Source organism: Amblyraja radiata, chromosome 25 (assembly GCF_010909765.2).
Source record: "Amblyraja radiata isolate CabotCenter1 chromosome 25, sAmbRad1.1.pri, whole genome shotgun sequence".
Lineage (NCBI taxonomy): Eukaryota > Metazoa > Chordata > Chondrichthyes > Rajiformes > Rajidae > Amblyraja > Amblyraja radiata.
This window is the reverse complement of record NC_045980.1, coordinates 7,003,462-7,024,077: the sequence shown is the minus strand read 5'-3', so window position 1 is coordinate 7,024,077 and position 20,616 is coordinate 7,003,462.

Below are 20,616 nucleotides of genomic sequence, written 5' to 3'. Positions count from 1 at the left end.
TCGAGGGTGGGCCACGTGGGTGACAGAGGGTGAGCTGCCAGGTACAAAGGTGGACCCGGCATGGGGGGACCACTGTGAGGGGGTGGGGGGAGAGGAGGGGAGGAAAAGGGTGGACCTGGCACAGTATACTTTGTAAGCACCCTTTCTGTGGTGGCTATTTGCATACCTCGGGTTTGCAAGCTAAGAATTTCACTGTGACCTGTCACATGCGGCAGAAACGTATTCAATTCAAAATGAGTTACAGACCAATGGGTATCTCACTAGTGGGTTAATGCAATACTGCTCATGGAACAAAAACATTCATATCCAGCAAAATCCATCTTTTGAATTGCGTGATTCAGGCCTGAGATATTGCACAGATAGCGGCATTGAGAGTGAAAAGGTAAATGGCATTAAAGGCCTCTAACTGGAAACACTTTCCCTGAAGTCACTGCAAATGAAGGCACCGATCTTTTCAATTATGCGCGGGGGAGATGGCTGCCCTGCAAGCAGTCTGTGTGTTTTTCATTCTTTTGTTATTTTTTAGTTTGTTATAAGTTTTGTTTTTAATGTTCTTTGATTTGTTTTATGTGGGGGGAGGGGATCGGGGGAAACTTTTTTTCAGGTTCTTACCTTACCGGAGATGTGATCAATGTTTGGATCACATTCTCCAGGCTCTGCGGCCTATCATCCATGGAGCTGGAAGCCTCCTCGAACTGTCGTGAACCTCACCGTGGGACGTGGACTTAATATCGGAACTGATCCCTTGCCTGGGATCGCGACCACCACGACCACCGCGGACTTTAACATCAAGGGCTCGCAGTCTCAGGTGAGGCTAGTCGGGAGTTCCAACGTCGCGGCAGGTTCACTAGCCCCGACGCGAGGTTCGATCGTCCAGCGCGGGGGAGCTGACGTCCCCTCGATGCAGGAGCGCATCACCTCGATGTGGAGGGCCTGAACGCCGCCGGCTACAGGAGTTAAGATCATCCCGTCAACGGGGGCTCGAGGCCCACGACCGAGGAAGAACTAAGGGAAGGACTTGAACTTTATTTCGCCTTCCATCACTTTTAATTGTATGATTGACCTGGCCAATGTAATTCCTCGTAGGTTGCAAAACATACTTGGTGAATAAAGTATGATTTTGATTCTGATTCTGATGATGCATCGACCATTCTGCTCGCAGGATTCCTGAATGGTTCATAAACACATCGGACATTTTCTAAGTTATTCTCTAAGTCTCAGATTCTCAGATCAGCAAGATTTTTTCCAGAGGCACCATCACTGTGAATATGTTGCAAATAGCAAAGACTGGGTCTTGAAGTTTGCAACACAAACACAATAAACCCTCGTTTTAATGGACCTCTTTGTGTTGGATTTTGGTTATAGGCGAGGGGGTACCGATGGCTGCCGATGCTACCCCAAGCTTGCACCATCTCCCTGGCCACATCCAGGCAGGCTGCCGGCGCCACTCCTAGTCACTGCCAGGTTGGGCTGCCGACCCCATCACCGGCCCACACTGCCACCCCGGCCACTTCCAGACCGCGCATGCCACCGTCACCCCTTACCTGCACTCCGCACATGGACCACGACCATCAACTCCGCCGATCCTTGCCTCTCCCGCCGGTCGCCAGCAGACCAGGGCCGCCATCTCATCTGGATTCCAGGACCAGTTCCAGACCGAGAGTCTGAAGAAGGGTCACGACCCGAAATGCCACCTATCCACGTTCTCCAGAGATGTTGCCTGACCTGCAGAGTTATTTCAGCACTTGATGTACTTTTGTGTATTGACCAGCAAATGCAGATGTTTGTTTGTACAACTTATTGAATGATAATCCCTTACTCGATTATAGTTGACAATCGGCAATAACAGACATCACGTGAAAAGACAATTAACAAAGGCAGAGTTATCGGACATCTTTTATTGAAGTTGATAAACTCTCAATTCACAGCAATGTCATGTAATGCCATACCGCATGGTACAGTTAGTCCTTACAAGTAGCTTGCATATGTACATATACACAAAATGCTGGAGTAACTCAGCGGGACAGGCAGCATCTCTGGGGAGAAAGTCAGGGGAAAGGCAAAGATGTAAAGGGCCTGTCCCACTTAGGTGATTTTTAAGGCGACTACAGGCGACTAGGCTGTCGACACATGGTTGCCGAGGTGTCGTGAACAGTGGCCTCAGTCTCCCAAAGTGTATTAGCATCTTACTGGTCGCCGCTGGATTTTCAACATGTTGAAACATTTTCGGAGACAGTCGGCGACAGTGGGTTTGATGCCAATGAGCGTAGCTTGACTTCTCCTGACGTAGGTGCTGTCGTAGTTGTTGCATGGTAACGTAGGTTGTCGCTTGTGCTGACTTTGGGGTTTTTTTGTTGCTAAAATAATGATTCTAATTTAAAATGTTATGTCGAGGGGGGTCCAGTCGCCGTTTTTTCAGTGACCTGACTATGACAATTGCCGGCCCATAGGGTAAGGTGTGAAAATAACAGATAGAGCTGGAGAGCAGGTGGAATAACAGAAGGGGAGTAGCGAGAGAGGGTGTTGGAGAGAGGAGGCATACCTTGAGGAGATTTTGAAGTGGAGCAGACAACATGTGTAGGAAGGAACTGCAGATGCTGGTTTACACCGAAGATTGACAGAAAATTACTCCGGCATTTTGTGTCTATCTTCGGTATAAAACGGCATCTGCAGGTCCTTGCACGTCTGTGGTACAATGAGGTTGTAAAAGCTGATGTATCAGTTTAAGTTCCTTTATAACATTATCACTGAACAGCTCCAAGCCAATGGTGAACAATGGTGAATGCCACAATGTTCAGCTGCAGGATATAATGCCCAATTGTTAGACGTTGACATTCTTCAGCCAAATTTGCAACTCATATTTTCTGTCACCATACAGGTTGATTCGTTACTGGCATCAAGCAGATTGCAACAACAATTTGGAACCAGCCCACCCACCTGTTTTCTCAATGTTAAATTGTTGGGTCTAGAAAACAGCCGCGGAAAAATGTAAGCAGCCTTGCTTCAATTAGAGCAATCTGGATTATTTACATTGTCTCTTACACACTAAATAGAAAATGCAAAGCAAATTAGCCATAAAATTACCATGTCTTGGCCTTGCAAGTTGTTTGTGCTGGAAAATGCACAGTTCCCTTGCAGAGGCAATGTGTACATTCATTCAGGCATCATTTTTAGTTCTTATATATAAGGCTTCTTCTTCTTGCGTATGGCGTGCACGGCCTAAAGTTGTAGAACAATCTGTTCTATTTGATTGTGCACGTCAGGTTGATTGCGTTCGTCGAAACAGGGCGGACCACGTGAAGGTTGCAAATGTCCACCCCATATATAAGACAAAATCTGTGATCAACAGAATTTAGTGCAGCAGAGGAGCCGACTCATCAGCCCATAAAGCCTGTGCCAAACAAAATCTGGGCAGCACAGTAGCGCAGCGGTAGAGTTGCTGCCTTAGAGCACTTGCAACACCTGAGACCCCGATTCGATCGTGACTACGGGTGCTGTCTGTACGGATTTTGTTACGTTCTACCCGAGACCGCGTGGGTTTTCTCCGAGATCTTCAGTTTCCTTCCACACCCCAAAGACGTACAGGTTTGTAGGTTAATTGGCTTGGTCTGTGTCTAAATTGTCCCGAGTGTGTGTAGGATTGTGTTAGTGTGTGGGGGTCACTGGTCAGCACGGTCTCGGTGGGCCGGAAGGGCTGTGTCTGTTTCCATGCACCATCTCTAAAGTAAACTAAACTAAGCAATGCCAAATTAAACCAATTCCCCCTCTGCCTCCATTGGGTCCATATCCCTCCATTCCTTACATATTCATGTGCATATCGAAAACCCTCTTAAAACCATTGCATCTGTTTCATCCACCACCTCTGGCAGCTAGAACTATTTAAAGAAACCTGCCCCACACATCTGCTTTAAACTTGCTGCATCTCACCTTGAAGCGACAACCTTCAGTATTTGATACTGAATACAATATGCAATGGTTTACTTTCCTTAGGACATATTAGGCGTGGAAAATTGCACAGATCACTGTTCCCGAGTGAAGGCAGCAGCTGGAAGAGTAAACTCTTACCATCAGACATCAAACGTGTTAGTGTCTCATGAAATCATGCTAACAATTCAATGATCGAGGACTCCTGAGAGCAAGAAATATAAAATGACATTTAAACCCAATTTATATAAACAAACTGACAATGCTCAGAGCTGTATCACACATCATGAGAAAGGACCATGTCAGCCGAGTTACAGTCTCCCAAGGGAATACTACACGAAGGGTTTAAATTTAGCACATTTCAAAATTGCAACACATTGAATGGAGTAAACAGACCCTCTGGTGCACAGAGGATCAGAGTAGATATTGCTCATGAAGATTAATTGTTGAAGATTGCACAAAGTGCTTTATTGTAAAGAACAAAGACTCCGGGCAACAAAATGCAACCTGCCAACTAGCATAGTGCGAAAGAACGTTGTGTTATAAATATGGCAGATTGGATAATAAATCTGAGCACGAGTCGGCACGTAGGGGGCTTCAGTTTTTTTTTTTTTTAATATGTAATCTTATTAGAAGCAATTGTACAAAGAGAAAGTATCGACATAACAGTTATACAATTTTCGTACAGCTTCAGTTTTAACATTTTATAAACTAATAACTAAATCGGAAAAAAGGAAAAAGGAAAAAAGGGAAAGAAAGAAGAAAAGAAAAAGAAAAGGAATTTTGAGAAAGACACGAAAAAGAAAAAAGAAAAACCCCTGAACTACCAAAGAAGTGAAAGAAGCGGATATATATCCCACTGCCCTTCCCTACGCCCGCTCACCCGAGCCTAGCGTTGGTTATGAGTTTGTGTTCAACCATTATGTTGTTGAAGAAATTTTGGAAAATTTGATCTGGTTTGTCAGTCAAGACAAGCCTTATTTTTTCTAGATGTAGTGTCTCGGTCATTTCTGTAATCCACATCTTCACAGTGGGGACTGTTATCTTTTTCCAGTATTTAAGTATAAGTTTTTTCACAGTTATTAAACCATAGTCAAGGAAGCGTCTTTGAGATATCGTTAGATTAGGGCAGCCCTCTAACATTCCTAATATTATTATTTTTGAAACTAGCTCCAATTGAATTTTAAGTGTTTTAGAAATGATATTGAATATTTCCGTCCAGAAGTTTTGTGTTTTTATGCAGGATACAAAAGAATGAGTTAGGGTGGCTTATTGAAAGTGACATTTATCACAAAGAGGAGAGACAGTTGGGAAGATCTTGTTCAATTTGGTCTTTGAGTAGTATAATCTAGGCAATACTTTAAATCGTATCAGGCAATGCCTGGCATTTAAAGAACAGTAGTGTATGTATTGTAGGCTTTCCTCCCGTATATCTTTCGAAATGTGTGAACCCAGCTCGTCCTTCCATGCTCGCCTATAAATCTCGGAGGGTGGGGTGTCAATATTTAGAAGAGTATTATAAATGTAAGATATCAACTTACTTGTATCGGCATGTCTATTCAAACAATCGTCTAATATATCTGGACCCATAAGAGGACAGTCTTGTTGATATGTTTTCACGTAATCTCGGATTTGAAGGTATCTAAAAAAGTGATTGGCATTAAAGTCATATTTCTCCTGTAGTTCTTGAAAAGAAGAGAGTCCCCTTCTTGTAGAGGTCTCCCACAGTATTGATTCCCAGGTTCTTCCATTGAACAAACACCATATCTAAAGTAGACGGTTTAAACGAGGGATTGTTTGCAATAGGAAGAAGGAGAGACATATTTCCCAATTTAAGACTGAATTTCAGCTGTTTCCAGACACGGATAGTACTAAGTATTATCGGATTTTGCTCATACGTTGACATTCAAATGTATTGGAGATAGGAGGATCGAGCCTATACTAAAAGGCAAACAATCTTCCCTCTCCATTTTTAACCAATTTACATGTTGACATGTATCATCCAACCAGAAAGTTATATTTTTTGATATTAGTTGCCCAGTAATAAAACAGAAAATTAGGTAGAGCTAATCCTCCATTTTCTTTGAATTTGCACAAATGTCTTTTGTGTATTCTGTGGGTTTTGTAGTCCCAAATAAAGTTCGTGACAATAGAGTCCATTTATTTTTTTTTAAAGCTTTTAGGGAGATATATCGGTATTGAGTGGAATAAGTATAAGAGTTGCAGAAGGAAGATCATCTTTATGGCATTGAATCTACCAATAAGGGAGATAGGAAGTGTTTTCCAAAATTGGATGTAGGCATCCAATTTCGTGATTAATGGTGGGAAGTTTATTTTAAACAAAGAGGAATACTTTCTCGTCACGTAAATTCCAAGATATCTGAACTTTTCATTAACGATTCTGAAAGGAAATTGTTTGAGTTGAGAAGGATTCTTTTATTGGCATGATTTCACTTTTGTTCCAATTTATTCTGTATCCAGAAAAAGAACCAAATTGTTCTATAATGTTTAAAATATTTGGAATACTAATTTGGGGATTAGTAATGTATAAAAGTACATAATCTGCATATAACAACATTTTATTGGAGGTATATTTGGTATTATATCAATAAATGCCTGAATGGGACCTGATACTCTTGGCAAGAGGTTCTATGGCTAAAGCAAATAACATTGGAGAAAGAGCACATCCTTGTCTGAATTTAGGTGAAAGCATTTGATTTGTCAGTATTCTAGCTGACAGATTAATGTGTAAAAGCTTCACCCATAGAGTAAAGTTTTCTCCCAAATGTAATTTTTCCAACACTGTGAAAAGATAAGACCATTCCACTTGGTCTAAAGCTTTTTCTGCATCTAGAGAAATAATTGTTAGATCTTCGTTTGGCATTCTCGGCGAATATATTATGTTAAACAAACGTCTCAAATGATAAAATGAGTGTCGTTTAGGTGGGGCCAGAGTTTATGCAAAAACTGTGTGCAGATCTTTAAGAAACTTAGGGCTCACAACTGAAGCACCTTAAAAGCATTGCTCAGCGGGTGATGCAACATCTCGACCCGAAACGTCACCTATTCCTTCGCTGCATAGATGCTGCCTCATCCGCTGAGTTTCTTTTTTAATTTAATTTTTTTTAAATTTTATTAGAAGTAAGTACAATCATATGACACCAATCATATGGCACTAATATATATTTTCATAATACATTTTATGTACAGCTTCTATTTTTTTTTTTGTTATATTAAAGAAAGATTAGAATAAGAAAAATAAGTTAGATAGTAAAGGATAGAAAGACGTGAGATATATAGTGTGTGAAGAAAAATTAAAAAGGCGAATGAGTGAAGAAAGTTGAGAAAAAGAAAATAGAAAAAAGAGAATAAAACATTAAAAAAAAATAAAATTTAAAAAAAAGTAAGGAGATCATTGTTTATAATCTTGACCAACCCTCATCCAGTCCTGAAACAGTTATTTTTTACAATTGTGTTGCACCATCCGCTGAGTTTCACCAGCATTTTTGTCTACTTTCGATTTTGCCAGCATCTGCAGTTCCTTCTTAAACATAACAGCATTGATACAACATAACAGCAAGAAACACTAAGGGGCAGAAAACGCTGGTGGGTGTTGTGTACAGGCCACCTAACAGTAGTAGTGAAGTTGGAGATGGTATCAAACAGGAAATTAGAAATGCGTGCGACAAAGGGAAAACCGTTATAATGGGTGACTTCAATCTACATATAGATTGGGTGAATCAAATTGGCAGGGGTGCTGAGGAAGAGGATTTTTTGGAATGTATGCGGGATAGTTATCTAAATCAACATGTAGAGGAACCAACGAGAGAGCAGGCTATTTTAGACTGGGTATTGAGTAATGAGGAAGGGTTAGTTAGCAGTCTTGTTGTACGTGCCCCCTTGGGCAAGAGTGACCATAATATGGTTGAGTTCTTCATTAGGATGGAGAGTGACATTGTTAATTCAGAAACAATGGTTCTGAACTTAAAGAAAGGTAACTTTGAGGGTATGAGACGTGAATTGGCCAAGATTGACTGGCAATTAATTCTAAAAGGGTTGACGGTGGATATGCAATGGAAGACATTTAAAGACTGCATGGATGAACTACAAAAATTGTTCATCCCAGTTTGGCAAAAGAATAAATCAGGGAAGGTAGTGCATCCGTGGATAACAAGGGAAATCAGGGATAGTATCAAAGCGAAGGATGATGCGTACAAATTAGCCAGAAAAAGCAGCATACCGGAGGACTGGGAGAAATTCAGAGACCAGCAGAGGAGGACAAAGGGCTTAATTAGGAAAAGAAAAATAGATTATGAAAGAAAACTGGCAGGGAACATAAAAACTGACTGCAAAAGTTTTTATAGATATGTGAAAAGAAAGAGATTAGTTAAAACAAATGTAGGTCCCTTGCAGTCAGAAACAGGTGAGTTGATCATGGGGAACAAGGATATGGCGGACCAATTGAATAACTACTTTGGTTCCTTCTTCACTAAGGAAGACATAAATAATCTGCCGGAAATAGCAGGGGACCGCGGGTCAAAGGAGTTGGAGGAATTGAGTGAAATCCAGGTTAGCCGGGAAGTGGTGTAGGGTAAATTGAATGGCTCAAAGGCCGATAAATCCCCAGGGCCAGATAGGCTGCATCCCAGAGTACTTAAGGAAGTAGCTCCAGAAATAGTGGATGCATTAGTAATAATCTTTCAAAACTCTTTAGATTCTGGAGTAGTTCCTGAGGATTGGCGGGTAGCAAACGTAACCCCACTTTTTAAGAAGGGAGGGAGAGAGAAAACGGGGAATTACAGACCAGTTAGTCTAACATCGGTAGTGGGGAAACTGCTAGAGTCAGTTATTAAAGATGGGATAGCAGCACATTTGGAAAGTGGTGAAATCATTGGACAAAGTCAGCATGGATTTACAAAAGGTAAATCATGTCTGACGAATCTTATAGAATTTTTCGAGGATGTAACTAGTAGCGTGGATAGGGGAGAACCAGTGGATGTGGTGTATCTGGACTTCCAGAAGGCTTTCGACAAGGTCCCACATAAGAGATTAGTTTACAAACTTAAAGCACACGGCATTGGGGGTTCAGTATTGATGTGGATAGAGAACTGGCTGGCAAACAGGAAGCAAAGAGTAGGAGTAAACGGGTCCTTTTCACAATGGCAGGCAGTGACTAGTGGGGTACCGCAAGGCTCAGTGCTGGGACCCCAGCTATTTACAATAAATATTAATGATCTGGATGAGGGAATTGAAGGCAATATCTCCAAGTTTGCGGATGACACTAAGCTGGGGGGCAGTGTTAGCTGTGAGGAGGATGCTAGGAGACTGCAAGGTGACTTGGATAGGCTGGGTGAGTGGGCAAATGGTTGGCAGATGCAGTATAATGTGGATAAATGGGAGGTTATCCATTTTGGTGGCAAAAACAGGAAAGCAGACTATTATCTAAATGGTGGCCGACTAGGAAAAGGGGAGATGCAGCGAGACCTGGGTGTCATGGTACACCAGTCATTGAAAGTGGGCATGCAGGTGCAGCAGCCAGTGAAGAAAGCAAATGGTATGTTAGCTTTCATAGCAAAAGGATTTGAGTATAGGAGCAGGGAGGTTCTACTGCAGTTGTAAAGGGTCTTGGTGAGACCACACCTGGAGTATTGCGTACAGTTTTGGTCTCCAAATCTGAGGAAGGACATTATTGCCATAGAGGGAGTGCAGAGAAGGTTCACCAGACTGATTCCTGGGATGTCAGGACTGTCTTATGAAGAAAGACTGGATAGACTTGGTTTATACTCTCTAGAATTTAGGAGATTGAGAGGGGATCTTATAGAAACTTACAAAATTCTTAAGGGGTTGGACAGGCTAGATGCAGGAAGATTGCTCCCGATGTTGGGGAAGTCCAGGACAAGGGGTCACAGCTTAAGGATAAGGGGGAAATCCTTTAAAACCGAGATGAGAAGAACTTTTTTCACACAGAGAGTGGTGAATCTCTGGAACTCCCTGCCACAGAGGGTAGTCGAGGCCAGTTCATTGGCTATATTTAAGAGGGAGTTAGATGTGGCCCTTGTGGCTAAGGGGATCAGAGGGTATGGAGAGAAGGCAGGTACGGGATACTGAGTTGGATGATCAGCCATGATCATATTGAATGGCGGTGCAGGCTCGAAGGGCCGAATGGCCTACTCCTGCACCTAATTTCTGTTTCTATGTTTCTAATACAGGCCCACCACCGATTTTCCGTCACCCTTCATTCCACAGCCTTTCTGGATAATCCATTTTCCCGGATCAACAGAGGTCACAATCTTGTGGACCGAGACACAGGCCATCAAAATTGGCCGTGGGAGTCGGCTATGGGAACAGATCTGCCGGCTCCGGCCGGGCCTGAGTTCCAGAGCTCCAGCCACAGGGGGCAGGTTTGACCCGCCGATCGGCCGCGGAAGTCCCGATGAGGTTGAGATGAGCCGCCTCACCCAGCCTAGGCTCCACATTCTCGGATGGAATTCCGGGAAGGGAGAATTATGTCGGGATTAAAGAGGGGAAAAGTTGGCAGAAATTCGCCGGTGGACCTGTAAATGTCCATTTGTCACAGATGTACCTCTGGAGATGTTCAACAAACCTAATCTTACGGCCCATGCTTGACTCTCGCTGCTGCACTGGAGCGATCCACCATGCAAGATCTCCTGTCCCATGGTCTGTTGGCATTCCCTGCGGTTCTCATTTCACCGCATTGATAATCTGCATCCATGATCTTTCATCAGTTGCTCAAAACAAACTGGAGACGATTATAATGCACGTGTCGGAATCTTGAGCAAAGCACACAGTACTGGAGGAACTCAGTGGGTCAGGTAGAATCTGAAGAAGAGCGATCTTCTTCAGACTGAAGAACGGTCTCGACCCGAAACGTCACCCATTCCTTCTATGTAGAGATGCTGCCTGTCCCGCAGAGTTACTCCAGCATTTTGTGTCTATCTTCTGTGTAAACCAGCTTCTGCAGTTCCTTCCTACACATCTGAAGGGTCTTGACCTGAAACGTCACCTATTCATTGTCTTCAGAAATGCTGTCTGTCCCGCTGAGTTACTCCAGCATTTTGTGTCCATCTTCCCCATTGAATTTGGTTGTTGTGACAGGTAGCTTCCATTGGTTTTGGGAGTGTAAAATGAGTGTAAAAGTAGCCTGCTTACCTTTAAAATATCATTCAGGTGGTTGGGATCCATTTCCTTTGTTAACATGTGGTGTTTTGATGATGGTGATATTGTGTAGAGCTTGCTGCTGCTGTGTCATTCCTGCAATATCTGGGCAGTGAGTCAATGAGATCATAGCATAACAGCCACTGGTGGTTGCAATGAAAGGGAGGGTTAACTGGCTTGGGACAGGACTTGGAGCTCACATGCATTCAATGTGAGGCATGGTGGTGCAGCGGTAGAGCTACTACCTTACAGCGCCAGAGACCCAGGTTCGATCCTGACTACGGTTGCTTGTCTATACGGGAGCTTGTACGTTCTCCCTGTGACCTGCGTGGGTTTTCCCCAAGAACTTCGGTTTCCTCCCACACTCCAAAGACGTACAGGTTTGTAAGTTAATTGGCTTGGTATAAATGTAAAGTTGTCCCTAGTGTGTGTAGGATAGTGTTAGTGTGCGGGGATCGCTGGTCGGCGTGGACTCAGTGGGCCGAAGGGCCAGTATGTGCGCTGTACCTCTAAACTAAACTAATGTGTTGTGTCATACCTACATGCCCAACACCCATAAATCTATTCCCTCAGAGGTCCCAAGGCACTGCCGGCCAAGGAACTATAATACAAGAGATTAGAAATGCTGATTTATGCAGCTGAATGCTGTTGTAAATCACATTCACAAGGACCTGATGCATGGCTGACATGGTGATATCACTCTGACAAGCAGAAGGGCAGGGTGGTTACACATTTCCTGCTGGGACAGTTTCATTGGTGTACAACAAGCCCACTCACAAGGTTAACATTTCCATCCAAACTTATACCATGAATAGGAAAAAAAAAGCTAAATTCGCCACAAAGAAAATCCACCTGGGGAAGAGGCAAATGCGTGCAGAAACATCACAAGCAATAAAACTAACCACCCATATGTCAGCAGCCATAATGATCAATGCTAAACTGGAAGGGTCTGATTTTGAATGCACCAAATTACTGAGCATCATGAATACAGAAAAAATGGTCATTTTATCTTTAGCTTTTTGAGCAATACCAATATAAAAACGATTAAATGTGGACAGGCTGCACATTAAGTGACTTAAACAAAACTACTTCACTCTAAGTGTAATTCTTCAAACCTTAAAACTAATATTTGCAGACATAACATTGTGCCACATATTAGACTGGGCAACAAGTTGAACACTCCGCTGACTTCATTGGTGAAACAACATTACTTCAATTGGATTATGGACATCTACTCGTGACACATCAATGCATCACAGTCCAATTTCAGTCAATGTAGAAGTCAAGTTGCACTACATTAAAACTCCAAGTGAAGAAATATTGTTCCAAATACTCAAGAGGCTCCAAGCCTGAGGAGTTCCTGTCAGAAATGTACTGATAAATTTGAATTCATTACCATAAATCAACCCAAGTGATTTTTTGGGGTAAAAATAGCATACCCATGAATAATAGTTAAAGGAAACTCAAAACTTGGCAAAAATAGAACCTTATGGGCCTGTCCCACTAAAGCGATTTTTTAGGCGACAAAATTTTCAACACGTTGAAAATTTTTTAGCGACAGTGGTCACAATTTTGCTGTCATTGGTTGTCGGAGGTGTTGTCGTAGGTTGTCGTAGGTGTTGTCGTAGGTTGTCACCAGGTGTCGTGGGTGAATTCCATTCAAACTGGTCCCTGGCAGTCGCCTAAAGAGTCGCCTATGTGGGACAGGCCCATTAGGCTTTGAGGACTTGCGTACTTCTGAAAACGTTTTGCCCCGTTCTCATATTAACATTTGTTGCATAGACAACCATAAGATAACACAAAAATCCTAAATCAAAATGATAATCCCGTTAAACCGTTAAAATCCAATCGACCATGTCTATGTGAGACCGTACATGGAATACTGAATATACTTCTGGTCGCCACACTACAAAAGGGACAAAGACACACTGAAAGAGGAGGGAGAAGGTTTAGAAAGATGATACCAGAAATATGAGGGGGGTACGTGGAGAATGTGAACGGACTAATCGTGGGACTGAGAACAGTGGGGGACTTCCTTCAAGCAAGGCAAGTGATATCACCCCAGGAGCCCACATGAGTGGAAATGGCGCGATCTGTATAGAAAAAGGGAGATGCTAATACTACTGGGTATAACATTAAAGGACAACATTAAGTGCTGGAGTTACTCAACGCGTCAGGCAGCATCTCCGGAGAAGGATAGTTGAAATTTTTGGGTTGGGACACTTCTTCAGCCCTATTCATTAGCAATATTGGTGTCGGAAGCTATGGGGCGAAGGCAGGAGAATGGGATTATGAGGGAGATATAGATCAGCCATGATTGAATGGTGGAATAGACTTGATGGGATGAATGGGCTAATTATACTCCTATCACATGAGCTTATGAATATTGAATGTGTACACACTAAGAATGTATTTTGTACAGTTTTTGTTCTGTATGTATTTTTTGTTCCGAATGAAGTTTTTTTTTGTAACCAAAAAAATAACACACAATATCTACAGAACAAGAGGAGTTGAGTATAGGAGCAAAGAAGTCCTTCTGCAGTTGTACAGGGCCCTAGTGAGACCACACCTGGATTATTGTGTGCAGTTTTGGTATCCAAATTTGAGGAAGGACCTTCTTGCTATTGAGGGAGTGCAGCGTAGGTTCAAGAGGTTAATTCCCAGGATGGCGGGACTGTCATATGTTCATAGAATGGAACAGCTGGGCTTGTATACTCTGGAATTTAGAAGGATGAGAGGATATCTTATTGAAACATATAAGATTATTAAGGATTTGGGCATGATAGACGCAGAAAACATGTTCCCGATGTTGGTGGAGTCCAGAACCAGGGGCCACAGTTTACGAGTAAGGGGTAAGCAATTTAGAATGGAGATGAGGAAAATCTTTTTCACACAGAGGGTTGTGAATCTGTGGAAATCTCTGCCTCAGAAGGCAGTAGAGGTCAATTCTCTGGAGGTTTTCAAGAGAGAGTTGGATAGAGCTCTTAAAGATAGCGGAGTCAGGGGATATGGGGAAAAGGCAGGAACGGGGTACTGATTGTGGATGATCAGCCATGATCACAATGAATGGCGGTGCTGGTTCGAAGGGCTGAATGGCCTACTCCTGCACCTGTTGTTTATTGTCGATCTGCGCCAAGGTCTCAGTGCCACCGCACGCTGCCTCAAGATGGCTCCAGTGCAGGTGTGCTGATCCTCCAATGCTTCATGGACTGTAGTGACCAAGATCTGGAAAGAGATGCAGGTCCCTCGTTAAGGTTTTTCTCGACCAGCTACATACAGTAACTAAGGAATTTTTAAACATCAGGCCGTTCCCAGGGACACAGATGGGGATAAACATCAAGTGCTGCTGGAAGGTCGTCATCTCAGTGAAGGTGCACTATGTTCTGCATGAAACTTGTGTACTGATTGTATTCACTGTATATATCGTGAATTACAGTAATTGTTGCTAGAAAGAATACATTTCTGGAGTGGTAGTATGGGTATTGTGGGCTGAAGGTGACTCAAGGCTATTCATTGAAATTCCATTTCAAGCAGGGTGCAAGGCCACCAAATTCAAGTGCAGTTTTTATCTCTTCAAGCAGGGTGCAAGGCCACTGAATTCAAGTGCAGTTTCATTCCACTTCAGGCAGGGTGCAGGCCACCAAACTCAAATGCAGTTTCCTATCACTTCAAGCAGGGTGCAGGGCCACCAAACTCAAGTGCAGATTTCTGTCACTTCAAGCAGGGTGCAAGACCACCAAATTCAGGTGCAGTTTCCTACCACTTCAAGCAGGGGGCAAGGCCACCAAATTCAAGTGCAGTTACCTACCACTTCAAGCAGGATGCAAGACCACCAAATTCAAGTGCAGTTTCATACCACTTCAAGCAGGGTGCAAGGCCACCAAATTCAAGTGCAGTTTCATGTCACCAAGAAGGGTGCAAGGCCACCAAATTCAAGTGCAGTTTCATGCCATTTCAAGCAGGGTGAAACCACCATAAAACCACTATAAAACCACACAAAACACCACATAAACACGACATAAACACCACACTCACGGTTCAGTAGATATTCAGTGTGTTCAGTTGATTCACAGCTCAGACAGTCATGACCTCTCCCTCCCCCATCTTGCAGAGATTGAGACACACCCACACGTCCGGGTTTCATAATCCCTCCCCCCTCCCACCAGAAGAGGCGTGGCCTTCATGGTGTGATTGACAGGAGAGAGATTCTCAACATTTGTATAAACACTAATAACACTTTTATTTTTCATTGATAGGAAGAATCCTCTGTACCTGATGAGCGGATGGGGACTGAGTAAGATGGCCAAAAATCACAGCTGTAAGTGGTAGCGGTTTATGTGAAATCAATATACAGTGCAAACAGGAATTTGTCAAGTTTAGACCAACAACCATTTGCAGTGCAGTATTTCAAAGCAACCAAAAACTATTTGCAGTGCAGCATTTCAAAGCAACCACCACCAACAACCATTTGCAGTGCAGCATTTCAAAGCAACCACATTAAGGGTTGAGTAGACATGTGCTCAGTGTTATTCACAGCACAGAGAGATGTGACCCTCTCGCTTCCTCCATCTTGCAGAGACTGACTAAGTCACAACCCTTCTGGGTTTTGTAGTCCCTCCCCACTCCCACCAGCAGGGACAGCAAAGAGAATCTCAACATTTTCTAAACATTAATAACTCTTTTATTTTTCATCGATGGGAAAAATCCACTTGTCCTGCGCAGCGGCGGGGTACTCTGAGTAAGATGGCCAAAAATCACAGCTGTAAGTGGCAGCGTTTTTTCTAAAATCATGAAACAGTAAAACAGGAAGTATTCAAGATCGGAGTTTTAGTAATATAGATACAGTGTGGAAACAGGCTCTTCGGCCCACCGTGTCCACACCAACCAACGATCCCCACACATTAACACTAGCCTACACACACTAGGGACAATTTACACTTATACCAAGCCAATTTAACCACAACCCTGTTCGTCTTTGGAGTGTGGGAGGAATTTGAAGATCTTGGAGAAAACCCACACGGTCACAGGGGAGAACGTACAAACTCCGTATAGACAGCACCTGTGGTCGGGATCGAACCCGGGTCTCCGGCGCTGCAACCGTATGCCCCTTGCGCATCCTAATCTCATGTACTTGACAAGTAATTAAATATTTCTGAAATGCAGGCACTATTATTATGTAAACAAACAGAATAAAAAAGGAAAAGTAGAATAAAAGAGAATTAAAAGGATAGCTGAAAAGATAAGGCTGAAGATGGCAAGCAGTCTTTATGGTGAGGGATGGGTTAAGCTCAGTGATAACTGATGAGGGAGGGTCTTGATCATCTATTATCAGGGAGGCTGTGGTCCGATTAATGAGATAGAGAAGACTCCTAGCACGCTCACACAAAGAAAATGTGGCTCAGGGCATTCACCCTGATGTTTGTAATACACACAATTTGAATATGAATGAATGAGGCATAACAGTGAAGGGCGGCAGGGTGGTGCAGCGGCAGAGTTGCTGCCTTACAGCGTTTGCACCAAAGATACTAGAGCAGGAGCAAGATAGTCCATTTGGCGAAAAAGCCGTAGTAGGTCATGGATCATTTTTTGCGCCATCTTAGGAAGCGGCCACATTAATCATGCCATCGCCGCACATTAATGTTAATATATTACGGCGCATTAAGGGGGGGGGGATTCATTATAATCATTTTTGTTTATACACACGTCTGCAGCCGTGATTAAGCGATTCGAGTAAGCTTGCACCATAGCAACAGCGTCCCTAGCTCCGTGTACTTACCACCTTATCTCCGAGGAAGTAATTTCTCCCAAGTTTGGATCATGCAATTAATTTAATTCATTGTGCAAACTTTTTTGAATGGGATTGCAGTGAAAAATGCACGCACTCTGGGAGAGAAAATGTGGGAAGTTGCCCCGATCTGTCCCCGATCTGTTCTTGGGTGCTTGCATTCACTCATTAACTGTTATTCACGTATTAAAAAGTAATAAAGAGGCAGGTAATTTGTTTAGATATTGCACACATTAAGTAACAAAATGGCCAATTGTGAAAATGAACACTGAATAAGTTCTTATCTACTTCTCATTTAAGATTGAGAACATGTAGATATATTTAATTTGGTTAGTCAAACAATAAATAGAAAAATGCAATTTACATTTTTTTTAAATCCCCAAATACCATAATAGTATTATTTCCGATCATTCTCCGCTAACCTTCTCCTTAAAACTAGAAGGAATGTTTAATAAAAAATCGTTCTGGAGGTTTAACCCTCAAATACTAAATAATCCGGATGTTGTAATTATTTAAAACAACAGATGGAATTCTTTTTTGAGACCAATGATACTCCAGGTATTTCGCCCTCGTTATTATGGGAATCTTTTAAGGCTTTTATTAGAGGTTCCATCATTTCATATCAAGCATATAAAAATAAAAAGAATGGGACGGAACAATTGCAATTAGAAGAACAGATCAGACAACTTGACTTAGAAAACGCGATACATCCGACTATAGATAAACACAACAAGATAACAATATTAAAATTTAAGCTAAATCAAATTCTATCTGCAAGAGTTATCAGATTATTTCAAATTACAAAACATGAAAATTTCTAATTCAGCGACAAACCGCACAAACTTTTAGCACGCCAGTTGAGAAACGTTGACAAGGACCAGACTATTCTAAAAATCAAATCAGATGAAGGTGAATTGTTAACAATTCCAAAAGACATTAATGAAAGATTTGCCCAATTTTATCAAAACTTATATACATCCAAAACATGAACAGAAAGGAGAAAAATTACAAACTTTCTTGATAACTGTAAACTTCCAACACTTAATCTGCTGGAACGAGAGGAATTAGGAGCACAGATTTCAATTAAAGAAATAGAAGAGACAATCAACGGCAAAACACCAGGACCAGATGGGTTCAGTAACAAATTTTATAAAAGATTTTATGAGGTAATTTTCCCGCGTTTATACAACCTTTATACATACGCATTTAAAGAACAGACACAACCACAAACTGAATCAACTATCACACATACCCAAAAAAGATAAAGATCTAGAAGACCCGGGATCATACAGAACAATCGCCCTGTTAAATACAGATCAGAAAATATTAGCGAAAACTTTGGCAAGAAGATTAAGTAAATACGTTAATAAATTAATACACTCGGATCAAACGGGGTTTATACCCAAGAGACATTCGTTTAATAATTTGAGACGCCTTTTTAACATAACGTACTCACACAGAACTAAAGAAGAAGACATCAATTATTTCATTAGATGCAGAAAAAGCATTTGACCAAGTAGAATAGAAATATCTTTTTACAGTACAGTATTGCAAAAACTTCAGATGGGAGAAAATTTTATTTCATGGATAAAACTGTTATATGATAAGCCGACTGCCAGGATACTGACTAACCATATACTCTCTCCTAAATTCCAGTTATCCAGGGGCAATAGACAAGGATGTGCATTATCACCCCTGTTATTTGCCCTTGCGATTGAACCTCTAGCGGAAAGTATAAGAGCACATCCGAACATTCACGGCTATAATACTAACTACTCCAATAATAAAATATCATTATATGCAGATGATGTATTATTATATATCACCAATTCTCAAGTTAGTATTCCAAATATATTAAATCTTATAGAGGAATTCGGTTCCTTTTCAGGATATAGAATAAACTGGAACAAAAGTGAAATTATGTCAATAAAACCTGAAGAGTTGACACACCTTCAAAAAATTCCCTTTCAGAATTGCTACGGAAAAATTCAAATATCTGGGTGTTCAGGTAACCAGAAAATATAACTATTCAATGCAAACTTCCCACCTCTAGTTACTAAATCAAACGCTCTAATTCAATTTTGGAAAACACTCCCGTTGTCTCTAATAGGCAGAATAAATGCTATAAAGATGATCTTCCTTCCACAAATTCTCTATTTATTCCAATCAATACTGATATACCTTCCTAAAATGTTTTGCAAACATCTTGATTCTCTGATTACAAACTTTATCTGGGATTATAAAACAAATAGAATTCATAAACGGCATCTATATAAACCCAAAGAAATGGGCGGATTGGCTCTCCCCAACTTCTTATACTATTATTGGGCAACGAATATTAAAAATGTAATTTACTGGCTGGATAACTCATAACAGGTAGACTGGTTAATAATGGAGAGAGAAGATTGCTCGCCTTTTTATATAGGCGCGATTCTTCTCCCCCCAACAAATTTGACGAACACACTATATGATAAAAATCTGATTATTCACAGCACTCTACGAATCTGGAGACAAGTAAAATTAACTTTTAAACTAAGAAATGTATTTCTTCTTTCACCAATAGGCAATAATCCTTTGTTCAAGCCGTCTATTATAGATAAAACGTTTACTTATTGGGAAAGACTAGGAATCAAAAAACTTGGAGATCTTTACGAGATTGGAACTCTTCTCTCATTTCAGGAATTAGTCGAAATATCACCTGAAAGGTAATCAATATTTCAGATATCTTCAAATTTGAGACTATCTGAAAACATATACCCAAGACTACCAAACTTTGCTGTCAGATATACTAGACGAATGTATGAATAGAAATTCAGAGTCAAACAATTTAACTTCATATTTGTATAACACCCTTCTAAATATAGAAATCCCATCGTCAGAAGTAATTAGAAGAGACTGGGAAGAGGAACTAGGCCTAAAAGTTCTAAAAGACAGATGGGAAGAAAACCTTTTATATACACAATTGTTCGATTAACGTTAGACATACGTTAATTCAATTTAAAATACTGCATAGACTCTACTATTCAAAGACTAAACTGAATAAGATCTTTCCAAATGTATCTCCTATTTGTGACAAATGTCTCCTTCAAGAAGCAACTATAACACATTCCTTCGCCTCTTGCATAAAATTACATAACTTTTGGAGAGGAATTTTTGAAATTGTCTCAAAAACATTAAAAACAAAATGGGACCACGACACGGAATTGATTATTCTCGGAACATCAGAAGCCTGCTCTGAGCTATTAATATTTCAAAGACGTTTCCTCAATTATGGTCTGATAACGGCGAAAAAACTAATACTCAAATTGTGGAAACATACATCTGCCCCATACTCTCAAAATGTGGATTACAAACATGTCTAAGATGCTACATCTTGAAAATATGAGACTTGTCTTAGCAGAAAAACCAGAACATTTTTCGAAAACATCAACATCATTCATTGATTTATTACAAGGATAGTATGGTGCAGCACAATTTTGGAGTTAAATCTAATTACAGGTTGGGTGATGGGTGGGGAGGGATACGAGGCAGGTATGTCATCACCTTTTGTTTTTCTTTCAGTTTTTGTCTTTTTATTTCTCTACGTCTTTCTTATTTCTTTTATTTACTCACTCTTTGGCTACACCAACTTGGTAGTCCAGGGGTTCTATTCTTGCACATCCACTTTCTATCTCTCTTACTTTTTCTCTCTTCTTTTCTCTTAACTTTAGCTAAAAATTAAAATTGAAGCT